Raw genomic sequence first — 17,500 nt, 5'->3', positions numbered from 1 at the left:
TGTCACGCCATGCTTACACTGCCCACAGCTCCATGTTTTAGTGTGACACACACATGCACATTGGATTCTTTGTATGAATGGTTAGGCACCCTGCACAGACAAACCTTCCCCCAACACATACACACGCACCCACACACACACACATACCCCTTACTGCTAGGTAAACAGAGACATATGGAGTAAGGAAACTTGTCTAACGTTCACCCTGTACTGAACCCAGATCCTCTCACTTGCAAAGCGAGCATGCTAACCACTACACTACGGGACTCCACAAATGCAAGTTTATAGATACATAATGAGGAGGCAAGGCACAGGCTTTGAGGCAGGAGTGTTCTAGAGGTTGGGGTTGTCGTGGCTGAAGGCACAGCCACTGATGTTGGTGTGGAGGCGTCAGGGCATATGCAGACCTGCACATGGGAAGCAAGAGTGCCGACTGCCCACACATCTAACAGTGATCACACGTCAACCATGTTATAAGTGAATTGGTGCTATAGTGAAATGAGCTATCACAGGACCTTGCTGGTATCGCTTCCTATTACCCTATGGGGAGATTTGTCCTGCCAACCTGCGCCTAATACTTTCCGGAATTAGGTAAGTAGGATGTGTCCTAGGAAGAGAGTGGACATTCCATTCCAACAATCTATCTCTGGGATTTCTATGTGTAAGTGGGATCCATGGATTTCTCAGTTTGGTTTGGATACTCTTAAACGTTGTAATGGATTTCCACAAGTGTCAGACACCCGGCCCACTGGAGACGGCAAATAATAATAATCCTCGCATTTGGTAACAGCCCCTTTCACGTCAGGAGGATGTCTCACCAAAGAGCTTCCTGGGATTTACTGTAAAGTGTAGGTGATCATAATAGGCAAGCTGCTCACAGCAATATCAATGTCAAAGCAATGAGATTTGCAATAGCTTCTCACTGGAAGACGAGGTGATATTGTTCCCTTTCCTCAAAAAGCTATTTGCCTTTTTGCTATATAAAACACACAGCGAGGCACCAGGAACTCACCCACATTCACCAGCATGTGGCTATAATTTATAGAGAATCTCATCTCTCAGCGATAGTCTAAGAACAAGTCATTTATCAACTCCCTGTGTCGTGCTCACATAATCTATAGCCCAGTCACCCAAGCACTAAATAATTAATTGCGGGAGCCATTGGACAACACTTGCGCATGGATCATCCATCAGTCTTTTGGGCATCGCAAAACTGAGGGGTATTATGAATTTCAGTTGCTGGGTGCTCTCTGTGCTGTGCATGAGAAGCCACAATTTGTTGGAGGAAGTGAGCAAGGTGTTACTGCTCCAACCATTCGTGGCACTAGAGAAGTATAAAACGTTACAACACAATGATAAACAAGAGCCAGCCTGGCTCAGTTGATAGCACTCATGCCTCTGAGTCAAAAGGTTGTGGGTTTGAGCCCCCATGTCGAGAGTTTGAATTCACATTCTAGGTTGGCATTCCAGTGCACTACTGGGGGGTGTGCTGGATTGTCAAAGGTACCGTACTTCGAATGACACTTAATGTGGAGTCCTGTAGTTCAGTGGTTAGAGCACTCGCCTTGCAAGAGAGAGAGACCTTGATTCGATTCCCAGCAGGGCGCCTGATAATATTCCCTCAAGAAAAAAAAACAGCAATAAGAATTTGGGCACTTCAATCTACGACTGTTTGCGGGACTCTGCTGTGTGTATTTGGCTGCTGTGTTTCACCCACAAATATACAGTCAATTCACTTTACAGCATATTCTGTGAAGCGCTTTGTTAAAAAGCGCTATATCAAATGCAAGGATTATTTTATTATTTATTTAAACCGAGGCCCTGTCTGCCCTTCCAGGTGGCTTTTAAGAATCCCTTTCAAAAACAGAAGGGAGTTTCTCCCAATGTCCTGGCAACAACACCCCAGAAAAAATGGGCTTCATTGCTGTTTGTGGGACGTTGCTGTGTGCAAATTGACAATTACATTTACAAAAAAATACATTGTTGCTATAGTATATCCTGTGAAATTCTGTGAGACATCCTCATGATCCTCATTATTATTATTATTATGACATGAAACATACTGTATCTAATGCAAGGATTACTATTATAATTTTTTCCTATAGGACGTGCTCTCACTCACTTCATGGCTGTTTCTGGGAATTTGCTTTGCACAGATTGGCTCCCCTGCCACCTTTGCCTCACAAAATACCCAGTCACTGCATGATGTTTGTACTTCACATGAGCCTCCATCCCTCCCTCCGAGTCTCTTCTCTCATACTCCAATTCCCTTCTCCATCATGCTTCTCCATTGTTTCCTCCTAAATACATTGTTGTTCTCTGCTTAAACCCCAGCTTTTACCAGGGAGCTTAAAATTGAAAATCGATGTCAGCCTGGCTCAGTTGGTAGCGCTCTGGCCTCTGATTCATGGATGTTGTAGGTTCAAGCCCCACGTCAGGAGTTTGAAATCACAGTCCAGGCAAGCACTCCAGTGCATTGCTTCATTGTCAAAGGTTTTAATGAGAGGTTAGAGCAAGGTGCCATCTGCCTGCTCAGGTGGACGTTAAAGATCCTGTGGCACTATTGTTGTCGTGCTGGCCCCAGAGAAACAAAAAGCTGGTCATTCACTTCATGGCTGTTTGTGCAACCTGGCTGAACCCTCCACACCTTGTGTTGTCTTACAGTCACTACACCATACAGTGAATCCTGTGAAGCAGCATTGTGTCGTCCTCCTGACATGAAATGCGCTGTAAGAAATCCAAGGATTATTACTATTATTATTTTTATCTAACGCAGCAGACATGTTGTCAGTCTGTTGTTCGACAGTCATAAAAGGTTTAAAGCAGCAGAGTTTCTGAATTGTTCTGAATAAACTGACTATCAGGAATCCGCCTGTAAGACAGCAATTGCCTGTGTCAAGGTGTCGTTCGAAGGAGAAGAGATATCAAGAGGAGATGATATCAGTCATAAAATTGGTCACTCACCTCATGGCGTTTTGTGGCACACTGCTGTGCGCAAATTGGCTGCCACTTCTGCCTGCAAATACACAGTCACTGCAATTCACAGTAAATTCTGTGAAGCACTTGGAGGCATCTCCAGGACTTGATAGGAAGCATAATCTTAAAATTAGAATTTGGCAGTTTTGGAGTGAAATTAGGAAGCATTTTTTCACACAAAGAGTAATGGAAAATCTAGAACCCTCTCCCTCAAAAGGCTGTGGATCAATTAAAATTTTCAAGACTGAGGTGGATAGACTTTTGTTAGGTCAGGGCAGCAAAGAATATGGAGCAAAAGCAGGTAAATTGAGTTGAGGTACAGATCAGCCATGACCTCATTAATAGAATGGCAGAACAGGCTCAAGGGGTTGAGTGGTCCAGTCCTGTTCCTATGTTCCTATAATCCAATATATCAACTGCAAGGATTATTATTATATCTACTCAACACTATACTTGTTTAATTTCTATATAAACTCATCCATTTACATTTATATAGTTTCATCCACATTGGGAGGTCATCTCAAAGTCCTTGACAATGCTGGATAGGAATCCGAACTGGGGATGGGAGCTAGGAGAGCAGGAGGGGAGAATTTATTGCATGGTTGAAGAGGTACCATTTGAGATGGAGCTTGAATGGGGTGAGGGTGGGTGAGAACAAGTCGGAGGGAATTCCACAGAGCAGGGGCCGAATGGCTGAAAGCCAACCCGCCAATGGCAGAGCAGGTAGAACAGAGCACAGGAGGACAGTGTTTGCAGATTGAAAGATATTACTGGTGGTGTCGTGCGGGATAGGGGAGGGAGGGTGGTATGGAACCTGCAAATACCTGAGGATAGCCTTTGGAGCTCCTCTGGGAAAGCCACAATGTAAGTTTAAGTTGCTGTTGTTGTGTATGTGCAATCCCACCGTTGTTTGAGATGTTCCCTTGCTGATGCTCAGTGTGGAAGTGGGGATCTGTATCTTCACACCAGGACAAACCTGATCATCTGACCAAGATACAGATAAACCACAAATTCCCTTTAAGCGGGAAAATATATTTTAACCCAGGATAGGGCTAAACAAGTCTGAAAGCTGTTTTTATTTAGTCTGATTTTCAAAGTGATTTATTGCCGCTTGTTTTGTTTACTTTTTGGAAGCTGATTTTAATTTTTATTCCTCCGTTTTATGTAACTTTCCACGGAATCTTGACTCTTTCTATTTATAACAGACGCTTGTTTGTTTAGGAGCCAGATTTCTGTGGAAAGTTACATAACACATCAAGAAAGCACCGAGCCACCCAAAACCCTGGATGTAAGAAAGTACATTTGGGCTAATTGACGCTTTGAGGACGATGGAGTCAGCTTCAAAGAGTCTGAAGCTTGGGAACCAAACCCAGAGCCGAGATCTTAGCAATAGATTTCACAGAACCTTAGAGAATTACAGCACGGAAGAAAGTCATTCAACCCATCGTGTCTGTGCTGGCTCTCTTTAAGAGCAATCCTTTAGACAACAGCATGTATTTGCCTTTATATAGCATCCTTCAAGCAGGATAGCATCTCAGTCTCATTTACCTGCCCTTTCCCCATCGCCTGCAGTTTATTATTTTATAGATATCTATCTTTTCCCTTTTTGAAAGCTAACCTGGATTCTGCCTCACTCATTGCACCAAGCAGGACATTCCATATCCTAAACACTCGGTTCGTGAAAAAAATTCTCTAGTCACTGACTCACCGACCAGTGGAAATAATATCACCCTAACCCCTCATTATTTTAAAGACCTTTATCAGGTCACCTTCAACCTTTGGTGAACATAGCTGACTATTTGCCCTGGGAAAAATTCCCTTCCCCTTTTGAAAGGTGCCATGGGATCTTTAACTTCCACCTGAACAGGCAGATGGGACATTGGTTTGAATGACTAATCAGAAGGATGAAGGCTGGAAAAGAGGACTGACAGAAAGCCAGCACAAGCACGATGGGCCAAATGGCCTCCTTCTGTGCTGTAAATGTCTTAGGTCTCTATGGTTCTAAACAATCAATAATTATCGAATGGCCTTTCATAGTCTCTTTAACAGATTCAATGTGACATTTGTCGACTGGATCCAGTTACCCAGAAGGGTAGTTGAAACAAGACGCTGGGTTTCATTTAAGAAACAGCATGATGTTGTAATGGGAGGACGGTGGGGTATGTGTTCTGCCAGGATGAGATCAAATAGGCCAAAGGATTTTCTTTATCCAAACCTCTCCTGGCATCATGTGAAATTTAATGCAGCAGAATCCTCGTATGAGTGCAGTGTGTCAGGATACCCACTGAATTACCATTCTATCCTACACTGTATTTAGCTTCACTCAAATATCTACGTCTGTTATCAGACCACAAAGCAACGGAAAAATTCTCAGATTATGCCAATGGAACATGGGAGTGGTGGAAAGGTTGGGAGAGGAGAGGGAGAAAAGTTTTCAGTATTTGGTGTGAAATACTTTGTTCTGTTAGATTAATGCAATCTCTGGTGTTAGCACATGGGTTCATGCCCATTATTTAAATTTTGTCCCATATTATTCCCCTCCGACCCGCCCTACAAACTATACACACAAACACAAACACTACACATGATAGTAATTATTGTGGGGGCTGAGTGGTTTCCTTATAAGAATAAGAATAATCCTTGTATTTGATATAGCACTTTATCACGTCATTGAGACGTCTCAAAGTGCTTAACAGATTATACTGTGAAGTGAATTGACTGCATATGTTGTGGACCAAAATGCGACAGCCAATTGCGCACAGCAGTGTCCCACAAATAGTCATGGATTGACTGTCCAAATTATTATTTAAAAACATTTTTTTGAAGGGATTATTACCCCTGGAGAGCGATCTGTCAGGGGACTAACAACTGAGTTCCTACTTACTGCTAGGTAAACAGAGGTGTGTGAAATAAGAAAATTTTCCTAAGGTTTTGCCTCGCCTGGGAATCGTCCTAACCAGGTCCTCTTGCTTACGAGGTGAGTGCTCTAACCATAATCTACCGGATTCCTTCTGTTTGGTGAACGTCCAATGCTTCATGCCCCCACTCTATTCTCCCCACTATTGATGGACACATGTACAGCTATTCTACCCCTGTTCTCTGGAACTGCAACCAAGAGTCTCTCTGACTGGTTCCCTCCCTCCCCTTGTTTAACACCCAGAAGTACATTGGAGTGGTAGCTAAGACTATGTGAGTTCAAGTCCCAGTGTGGGGCCTAAACCCACCACTTTCTGACGCAGAGACAAGAGTGCTACTAAGTGAGCCAGGTTGACACAATTATTTCTCAATGGGATTTCTTAATTAAGAAATCCAAAAGGGAGACCATAAGACCATAAGACGTAGGAGCAGGAGTAGGCCATTTGGCCCCTCAAGCCTGCCCCGCCATTTAATAAAATCATGGCTGATCTTCTAACCTAATTTCATTTACCAGCCCTATTCCCATATCCCTTAATCCCTCTATCCTTTAGAATAGAGCTCCTTCTAATCAGGGGTACATCACATTACCCCAACAAAATAAATTGGGATTTGGTGTTTCAGAGACTGCAACACGTACCCCCGGATTTCTTAATTATGGTAAAAAATATTAATCCTTGCATTTGCTATAGCGCCTTATAATGTCATTGAGACTTCACAGAATATACTGTAAAGTGGATTGACTGTGGGAGAAATTAAGAAAGAAATTAAGAAAGAAATAATTAAGAAAGAAATGATCAAATCCTCTTAAGAAATGCAACCTAATCTCTTTCACTTTTTAACTCATGGTAACTCATGGCAAAAGACAGTAGGAAGACAATTCTATCACAGCTTCACTGTTCAGTTGACCATTATGAAGAAATCATCAAGCAAAAAAAAAGATTCCTTTTGAAAAGAAGCTACTGTTGAACAAAGGATCTCGTTCTCCAATTGTGGCTTTTAAAAAGCCTTTTTCCTTTTTATTTTGGGGTCGGTGGAGGGGTGGTGGGAGGAGGAAGGGGGGCTTTTATAAGGAACAGACTGGAAGTTAATCCTCTTTGTATTCACTTATCCCATCAAAGGGCTTTCTGTCATTTTAATGCATGGAAATGTGTCAAAATTCTTGAGGACTGAACAGTTGTATAGAGTTTAATACCATCCCAATTTCCTGCTGGGGTGCCTGTAGAGTTCTGGAGATTTAATCTCAACACCTCACTTGAACCCTCGGGCTTGTCCTTCAGTGCCAAGATCCTAATCTGGGCTGTGTAGTTTGCTTGCACAAACAGCATTAAAATAAAGTCAGCTTTGTCTCCCTGTGCTGAATTACTCTCAGCGATTTGAGCAAACACAGATGACATTCTTGCGAGGTTAACAAAAAAAAGGAGGGTCAATGCATGAGAGGGAAATCAAGTCTCCTGGAGCATTGTGAGCCTGTGACACTTAGGATGATTTATAAAACAGTCAGAAAAATATCTAATTCACAAATATCTCCCTCTGAGGAATCTCCAGTTTACCTACGCGTGGTGTTCAGACTTGGTTTAATCCCTCGGGCTAGATAGCTTTAACATATTACTGAAAGGCTCCTTCACGTGGCGACCCTAACGACTGAACGTTCTGAGCTACAGGAACTTTTAAAGAGAATCTTTATCTCATGCTTTGCGACTTTTCCTCCCCCCAACACTCATTCCAATGTTGGTCCAACAGATTGTCATTTGGGACTCCGTTCCCTCCTTTGGATAATAATAATAATAAATAATAATAATAATCCTTGAAATTTGGTAAAGCGTCTTATCACGCTTTCAAAGTATCGAAAAGTGCTTCACGGGATTTGACTGTAAAGTGTAGTGACTGTGATATTTTATGGGCCAACATGGCAATTTGTGCACAGCAATGAAGAGAGTGACCAATTTTATTTGGGGGATTGTTAACCAGGACACTGGGAAAAACTCCCCGCTTTTTTGGATTAGCCCCATGGGATCTTTAACATGCACCTGAAGGCAGTTGAGACCTCAGTTTAACCTTTTATCCAAAGGATAGCACCTCCGACAATAAAACAAATGCCCTGTACTGCAACAAAGTGTCAGCCAAGATTACAGTAAATCCTGGGATCTGTATCAAATGTATCAGATATATTTTGATGATGCAGATGGAGGAAAAATTTATAAAAAATGAACTAATATACAGGCTGGGAGGCATTATGAGATGCTAACTAATTGAAGGCTTCAGATGAGACCATAAGTCACCAACGTAAGGTTTATCGTTCTCCCACTCAAAAATGAAATTATAGCCTTGAAACCACTTCAAGATATCAATTATTGCATGTCCTGTAATCGGTGCTGTGGAAGTTATAAAGGGGCTGCTCTATAGTGTCTCGGGTCTGTGTCTGACCGGATAGTGGGTGGTCATTACAATAGCAAGGGGTGTCCTCCTCATGTCATTGATCCCTTAAAGAGACACAGCAACTGAAGGGTACTAATAATTATAATTCTTGCATTAGATATGGCACGTTTTCAAAACATTGACACGTCTCAAAGCATTTCACAGAATATATTGTAAAGTGGATTGACTGTGTATTTTGTGGGTGAAACGTGGCAGCTAATTGCCCAAAGCAGTGTCCACAAATAGATTGAGTGATCAATTATTTTTAGAAGGATTATTACCCCCAGAGAATAATCCATTAATCAACTAACAAGTGGTTTCCAATTACTGCTAGAGGTGTGTGGAGTAAGGAAACTTGCCTAAGGTTTCGCCCCGTCCGGGGATCAAAGCCAGGTACTCTTGCTTGCGAGGGAACGCGCTAACCACTACGCTACAGGACCTCGACATTACCACTGAATAAGAATAATACTCCTTGCATTTGATATAGAGTCATATCACATCATTGAGACATCTCAAAGTGCTTCATAGAATATACTGTAAAGTGAATTGACTGTGTATTTTGAAGACATTGTTACTGCAAGTTTACTGAGTGGCAATGCAGACAGGGACCAGGAAATCATACGGTTGGTGTCTGATATCAGAGACAACATTCATCTCATTGAATTTCACAGTGGATAATGGATCAGCAGATCCATGGGGTATCATTAATTCGTAGTGTTGATGTGATTGAGTGATTAGATCATGTTATTAACTGTCACAGAGGAGCTCTGGAGGCTTCTCGTCACTGTCACAACCCTAAGATTTGATTATTGCCTGAATTCGGGCAGACAAAATAATAATAATCCTTGCTTTGGATACAGCACCTTTTCAAGTCAGGAACACGTCTTATATAGCGGCCTTCACTCGGAATAGCGTCTCAGAGGGCTCAACTCTGGTATGGTTTGCCGCCGAGCTGGGGAGAAGGGGAGGTGTCAATAGGTGCGGTTGAAGACAGTAAAAAAAAACCTGGTCTGACCGAAGTTATTGAAAAATGCACCATTCATCTTACACAGAATTTAAGAAGTTCCAAAGATGTTGTATAAAGTTCGAGACCAAAAAAGCCACAAGAGGAACTTTTTTTCTATATGATACAGCCATCAATTAAACGGTTCTGAAATAACACGCTTTGTCATATCCATTTTACATACATTTGGCCTCTATTCCATGCCTCTCCTGTGTATCATGTCTATTAGAGAACAAATTGAAACCAAGGCCTTGTCTCAGGCAAGTGACCCACTGGGCCTCGATTTCACAGTTTTCATCCTCGCTGTGAGAGATCACCAGGAACCTGGCATCTCCCTGACAACCACCGCAGGGCTGCCTGTAATTCACATTCACACACTCAACTCCCAATTCCACTGGCGCATTTGTCAAGCACTCCATTCCTTTGGGAACCATTGTCAGTCCAATCCCCCACCCCAACCCTGCACTCCCCCATCCCCTCCCTCCCCTGAACTTTTGACCAAGGAAGAGAAAAATAAGCATTGATGTGCATCTTAAAGCAGCGAGGCTGGGGGGGAGGGTTTCGAATGTAATTAGATCAATATTCTGATCAGGGAGAGGGTAAAGGTGGGCAGAGAAAGGGGGCAGGGCTGGGCAGAGAGAGTGGGGCAGTGGCAGAAAGAGTGGGGCAATGGGCAGAGAGAGAGTCAAGTGGGCAGAGAGAGAGTGGGCAGAGAGAAGCGCAGGGAGCGGGTAGGGGCAGAGAGAGAATGGAGCGGATGGGCAGAGAGGGAGGGGGATAGTGGGCAGAGGGAGGCACAGAGAGCGGGTAGGGGGCAGAGCGAGTAGGATAGGCCAGAGAGAGTAGTACAGAATATACAGATAGAGGGGACAGGAGTGACAGAGAGAGAGGGAGAGAGAGAGAAACAGAGAGATAGACAAGTCATCTGTCACTGACTGGGATTAAAACCCAGCCGCGAGGCCAAAATATTGAGGTAAACTTCTCTTTTCAGCTGGAAGACTGGCCTTTGTGCGGAAAAGCAGTGATATGGCCTCAGGCTGCCTGGGAGACACAATGTCATGGGAAAGATAAGCAAGGACGACCCAAGTAATAAGCAACAGTGGAATTAATCCTTTAGAAAGTGTAGTGCACACTGCCGCACAGCACAGCCAGAAAAAAAAGCAGTGAGCGGCAAAACTTCGCAATTTAAATTTTTTATGATCCGAACGCGTTTAATTTAGTTTCATTACCGCACCCCAGCCCCTCACACCACATTACCTCAGTGACCTCCTGCAACCCTACTGCCCCTGCCTGTCTTTGTATATCCCACCCCGCCCCATCCTCCCCACTGTGGAACTTTTTATGGAGTCCTGTATCGTATCGGTTAGATAACTCCCTTCCCCCCCCCAAATTAATAATTTTTGATCACTCAATCCACGGTTATTTGTGGGACCCTGCTGTGCACAATTGGCTGCCATGTTTCACCCACAGTCAATGCACAGTACAGTATATCCTGTGAAGCGCTTTGAGACATCTCAATGATTTGATAAGCTATTATCAAATGCAAGGATTATTATTATTATGATTAACTTCATCCCAGAGTCCCTCGTCCTTGTTTCCTCCTACCCCACGTTTAAGCCAGCCTTAGGTCCCATCGCTTCAACCATACTTTCAGTCAACTCCTCTCAATACCCCCTCCCACCCCTCTCCCCCAGCTTTGAGGCCCAGACAGAGACAGATGCCTTCACGACATGAAAGGTGTGACTAGACTTATCCACGAGCCCATTTTGTTGGTGCACAAACCTGCTGCTCAATGATGGAAAGGATTTGGGATGTCCAGTGCCTTGTAAATTGTTGTTATTGTTGTTGTTGCTGTGTGATGTCAGCTGGCTCTGAAACCAAATTTCATCTCAACTGAATTATAAACCTTAATGGAGTGGAGTGGGGGGAGAGGGGAGAGGAGGGGGTTGGACGATGGTGAAGCAGGGCGAAGTGCAAGGGAGACAGGGGTTAAGCAGGAGAGATGGGAAGGTGGGAGATAGGTAGTTAGTTAAGTAGGTAGATAGGTAGGGGAAGGAGGCCTGAGGGGAGAGGTGGGGGAAAACATAGGCATGTGCTCTCCATGGACTTATCTATTTAGTGTCTGTAAGTCGCAATTTTCCACCTTAATGAGCTGTTCAATAAATTTCTAGCTGATGCCTCATGAAATATCTTAATTTGGTTCTTTGATCTTTTCTCGCCCATTCTCCTTCCCTCGAGATGCTGATGCTGCAAACATTCCCCCCGACGTGTTTAAACTTAAGTGTGGATATTACGGCAAATGCTGTCATTACAGAGATCTGAAACGATTAGTTTAATCATTGTTAACCTCTGCTCGGAGTCCGACGGACGCCAATCATCTACAGGCACCAGGAGCCTTCCTTGGCTGAAATCCAATTTATTATTAATAATAATAATAATAAAAATACAATCATTGAATTTAATATAGCGGCCCTTTAGTATCAGCCTGGCTCAGTTGAGAATTTTCTCACCTTCTCTCAGAAGGTTGTGGGTTTAACTCCCCCCTCCCCTGCACCCCGTTGGAACTTTGAACTCATATAGGCTGATTCTCCAATACAGTAGGGTGTGCTACATTGTTGGACGTGGCATACTTTGGATGAAATCTTAAACCGAGGTCCTGTCTCCCTGTTCAGGTAGATGTTAAGATCCCATTGGGCTAATCAAAAAGAGAAAGTGTCCCCCAAATAATATTGGTCACTCGCTTCATGAATGCTTGTGGTTCATTATTGGTTGAAAGTTTCTGCCATGTTTGCCTATACAATACAATCATTGCACTTCACAGTAAATCCCGTGAAGCGCTGTGAGATATCTTCATGACTGTTTATCAAATGCAAGCATTATTATTATAACATGGAAACGTGTCACACTGCTTCACAGGTAAAGTGCTATAAAGTAAAGGAGGTACATTTACAATGATCCTTGTATTTGATATAGCGTCACAGGATTTACTGTTGAGTGAAGTGACTGCATATTTTGCAGGCAAACTTCCATTTGCATACTAGAAGGATGTAGAGGTGGAATCAATGGGGAATGTTTGAAAGTGAGATAGACAAATACTGTACTTGGGTAGTAGAGGTATTAAGGGGTAAGGTGAAAAAGGAGGGCGACTGGGGTTAAAAATTGGGCCAAGATCCAATAAAGTGATGGAACACGCTTGGTGAACTAAATGGCCTCATCCTGTCCCTGGTTTCCTATGTTTCTAGAATATCTTACCGCAAATTGATGTTGAAGCGAACTCCATAGCAACCTTGAAATTTCTGCATCTTTTGTTCCGAAAAAAAGACTGTTACACTGGTCCAACCAACACATCACAGGCTGAGGACTATGACACACAACCCATCCCTATTTTAGGATAACATTCATCTGGAAATCTTTCATTTAAAACGGACATTAGCAACAGCAGTTTGCACATACACAGCAGCTTCTCATGAACAACAAATGTCTTGATGCACCTCTCCAATCCGACACTGATCTTCAGATTTGTAGTGAGCAGAACATTTGATTTGATAAAAATAATCTGTTGATCGTGACAACTCCTACGGACGAATTCTGCGCTGCTCAAGATAAAACCATCAGTGTTTATCTAACTCAATATTACATTCTTCAGCTTGTCAGAAAAGTGTGTGTGATGGGTAGGGGAAGGTTGATTTGCGAAATCCTCACCGAGTTTCTTCTGGGCAGAGCTAGGAAAAGTGTTAAATTTTCTGGTACCCACAAGTGGATGTTGAAAGTCATGTTGTACCATTCAAAAAGACAATAGAGTTTCTCCTTTAATCCTTGAATTTGATACAAAGCCTTTCATGTTAGGAGGACATTTCAAAGTGCTTCACAAGAGTTACTGTAAAATGTGTGCTTTGTATGCGAATCTAATGTCAAGAGACAGTTTGTAAGATCTTTCTTTGCACCTAAGTGGGTGTAAGCTGTTGTTGCACACAGCAATGTCCCACAACAACCCATGGGGCTGAAAGTCCAATTTCATCTGGGGAATCGTTAGCCGAGATGCTGGGAGAAACTCTCTTCTCTTTTCGAATAGCATCACAATTCGGGATCTTTAATGCCCACCTGAATAGGCAGACAGAATTTTGGCTTCTGGCAAGCTTTCCTGCAGCTTGTCCAGTTAGGACCACACCTGCCCATTAGGGCTTTGGTTTACAGGATTAACAAGAGCTAAGTGGGAGGATTACCTGCCCCCCCAGTGACGGGTCTACAGATGAGCCAGATGAACAGTCTGCAGATGTGATATTATCAGCAGCCCTGGAATACTGCAGACCCACCTGGCTCAGGGACCAGACAACCAAAATCGCCACAGAGGGCTGGCTTGATTCCAACATTTCACCTTGGAGAAATCCATCTCCAAGCAGACCTTGCTTACCTTCCCCAAGGAGGATAGTCACTAGTGGGTTGTTCGACATCCAACAAATGTGGGTTTGAGTCCTCACTAGATAGATGCTAGGTACCAGGAATTCCTTGCGAGCTTCTCGGTAGGAAGCACAGCTCAGAATGAAATGCGTGAGAGCATCCATCCAAAGGATGGAAGGGTGGCACTTCCAACCATCCAGGGTTCTCTGAGGGGCTGGACATGGAGTGTTGGAATAAGGTTACAAACTCAAACTCCAACATTGGGGGTTGTCAGTCAGTGAGGGGAGATGTCTGTGGCATAGATTCTGCATCAAGCCCCACACACATTGGCCAGAAATGGGAGATTACTTGCAGAGCAGACTGTGCCAGCTGGCAACTAGCCTTGCAGTTTCCATGCCGATCAATCAATTTTAACTCACTCCTGTTGCCCTGGTACTTATAAGAGCTTAACTGTTCCATTAGTTTCTGTAAGACCTCTTGCAGCGAAATAATGAATTGATTACAAAGTAATTACATTTATTGATGTTTTATTCACTTCTTTAGCCTCCTGGACATCATATTTGAGCTTTCCAGACTCTGCGATCCAATCATCCCCATCCTCACTTGACTCCATTGGCTCCCCACCCTCCAATGGATCGAGTTCAAGACCCTCATTAAATCCCTCCACATCTCACCCCACTTGACCTCTGTGACCTCATCAAACCCTCCTGACCCATTCACTTAGCAAGCAACAATCTGCTTCATGTCCCGCATCCATCCACCCCACCATTGGCGCTCAGGCTTTCATCCTTTCTGTTACCATTCTCTGGAACTGCATCCCAGAGTCCATCTCGCTCCCTCCCTCTCCTCATCTCAAAACTTACTCGTTTGATTTCTCCTTCGGTCATCTTTCCCCCACACACACACCTTGGCTCCCATGCCCAGCTTGGATAACCAGTTACTGTTAAGCATTTTGGGATGTCCAAGGTGCTATAGAATTGATTGTTTGTATTGTATTATATTATATTCCCTGGTAACAATGGTTGGATTTTCCTCATATGTTAATCCAAAATAAATTTGCTCCACATTTTGCATCTCAAATATTTTTCAGCCTGCTCACCATCCTTGTGTGCTATCTGTCTCTCATTCCCCTCCCCTCACCCCATTTTCCTTTGTTCCTGGAAGAGCTGAGTTATTGTTTCATGGCACCAGTGTCACCTCAATCAAGGTCCAATTTTCACTGTGTAGGACTAGCTAATGGCCTTCAGACACTCCAGCACAGTGCTGGGGGAGCACTGTGTTGTTGGAGCTGCCGGCCTTCGGATGAGACATTAAACCAAGATCCCGCCTACCTGTTCAACGACATTAAATATCCCATTGCACTATTCAAAAAGATTTAAAAAGAGAATGGAGTTTCCACCGGTGTCCTGGCCAAAAATCCCCCAGTAAAATTACTCATTAACTTCATGGCTGTTTGTGAAACATTGGTTGCCTTGGGAGAAATCCCATTTTCAATTTGAATGTCAGTGTCACAGGATATTTCATGTCACCTCACACAACATTTTGGTTTGATGTTCCATCTGAAGGACGACACGTCTGACAATGAAGCTACAACCTCCCACCCCTCCCGCCCCTCCCCCACCCCCCACCCCCCCCACCCCCAAGGTGTGTCAGGCTTGACTATGGGTATCAAGACCAAGCTGGCACCCACAACCTCCTGACCCAGAAGCGAGAGCTAAGCTGACATCTTCCTGGTCGTCATAGCTCAAGTGTCACGTTAGGCAGCAGCACAAGAAGTTCATCTTAACAGAAACATGAGGAAAATGTACCCTGTGCACATTATGTTAAGTAATCGAGTATCAGGGCATCAAGACTTGGACAGACTTGGCTTCAGCAATAATAAATATCCTGGCATTTGGTATAGTTCCTTTTTTGTCTACTGACAAAACACACACAGTCACTACACAGTCACTCCACTTTATCGCGAATCTTGTAAAGCACTTTGAGATGTCTCGATGATCTGATAAGGCAATATACCAATGCAAGATTTATTATTAACTGTAGTGGCCTGACAGTTCACCGCCAACTGTGGCTCGAGCATCTCCACATCTACCACAAACGAGAGATGCCCAGTGGGCACCAACTCAAGTCAATAAACATGATTGCAGTTCACACATGACTGCCTTGTTACTATAACAACAGAGAGCAACTATTTATGTCCTCAACTGTATTCATTGATGTCTAACTTCCTCTACTTATTTATTTCCCAATGCCTTTCATTATTTAGTGTTATTTAGTGCATCAATTGTCTTTGCTCCTTGGTATTAATCCCAATCATTCTTATAATTGTTTGTCTATGACTCATTCTTTCACATTCCTTGTGGCTTAGTCCAACGTTTTTCAGTCAGCTCAGCTCCTGAAATGTTATTTATTTGATTCAAATGTTCTCTGGAAAATGCTTAACTGGAGGAATGAAAAGAATAAATTCAAAATGTTAACTCCAGCTATGCACACACAAAAATAATTGGACCATGTACAGTATAATCAACAAAGGTTTAAAGCACAGGATGAGGTAAAGCGACCCATTGTGTCTGTGCTCCCCACTGCAGTTAATTGCACTAATCCCAAACCCGCTCTTTCTCCACACCTTTCAGTTAATAATAATCCTTGCATTTGATATAACTCCTTATCTTGTCGTCGAGACATTTCAAAGTGCTTCACAGGATATACTGTAAAGTGGATTTTTTGTGAGCGAAATGTGGCAGCCAATTTGCATTGAGCAATGTCCCACAAACAGTCATGGAGTGAGTGACCAATTTTATTTGGGGGATTTGTTGGCGAGGACACCAGGAGAAACTCCCTTCTCTTTTTTCGAATAGTGTCATGGGATCTTTAACATCCACCTGAACAGGCAGAGCTCAGTTTATCATCTCATGTGTTGCATTGGGTGTCAGCTTAGATTTAGACTATGTGATTCCAAGTCCCAATGTGGAGCTTGAATCCACAACCTTCTGCTTCAGAGGTGAGAGTATTCTTTTACCTCAAGTATTTCCCCCACAAAACACACACAGTCACTACACTTCGCAGAATATCCTGTGAAGCGCTTTGGGATATCCCCCTGATGTGAAAGGCACTTTACCAAATATAAGTATTATTATTTATCCAGCTCCCTGCTGAAGGCAGTTATTGGCTTGGCTTCTACAGCCATTTGTGATAAGAAATTGCACATTTGTGGTAAGGAATTGCACAGAGGAAAACAGAAGGAGGCCATTCAGCTCACTGAGCCTATTCCATCAATTTATAAGATCTTGGCATTTTAATCTCAATGCCCAGCCCTTTTGTAATACCCCTCAATACTACCCAAATATCTCTTCTGTAAACATTATAAAAGCATTCTATCAAATGTATCTTGTAACCTCCACCGTACTGACCTGGCCACTCGTTTTGCTCAGCGGGATTGTTTCATGTTCGCCGCCTGACCCACTCCACTTTTGAACATCATGCTTTCAGCCTATCTGCCCCCACTTGATTGAACTCCATCCTTCCAACGTGTTCCCTTTCTCACCTCCTTCAAGGTCCATCTCAAGTTCTACTTTTTGACTACACCTTCAGTCATCTTTCCCCTCCGCACCCATTCTGCTCCCACCCACAGCTCGAGTGGGAGCCTGAGCCGGATGGCTGATGTGGGGGAAGAGGACAGAGGGTGGGGTTACAAAAGATAGCCAAAGAGATAGGCTTTGAGACAGGTTTTAAAAGGGTTGACAGAGTTCAGTGTTGTAACAAGCAATTTTGTGATAGACACCAGGAAGTATT

General features: G+C 43.3%; 1 long non-coding RNA gene across 1 annotated transcript in view; it reads left to right on the top strand.

Moving 5' to 3' along the window:
- The window catches only part of LOC103181461, a 71,741-nt gene that overhangs the window by 16,801 nt on the left and 37,440 nt on the right, over positions 1-17,500 (top strand). The window lies entirely within an intron of this gene.

Source organism: Callorhinchus milii, unplaced genomic scaffold (assembly GCF_018977255.1).
Source record: "Callorhinchus milii isolate IMCB2004 unplaced genomic scaffold, IMCB_Cmil_1.0 Scaffold1, whole genome shotgun sequence".
Taxonomy (NCBI): Eukaryota; Metazoa; Chordata; class Chondrichthyes; order Chimaeriformes; family Callorhinchidae; genus Callorhinchus; species Callorhinchus milii.
The sequence above is the reverse complement of the archived record's forward strand: the minus strand, read 5'-3'. Positions and strand labels throughout refer to the sequence as shown.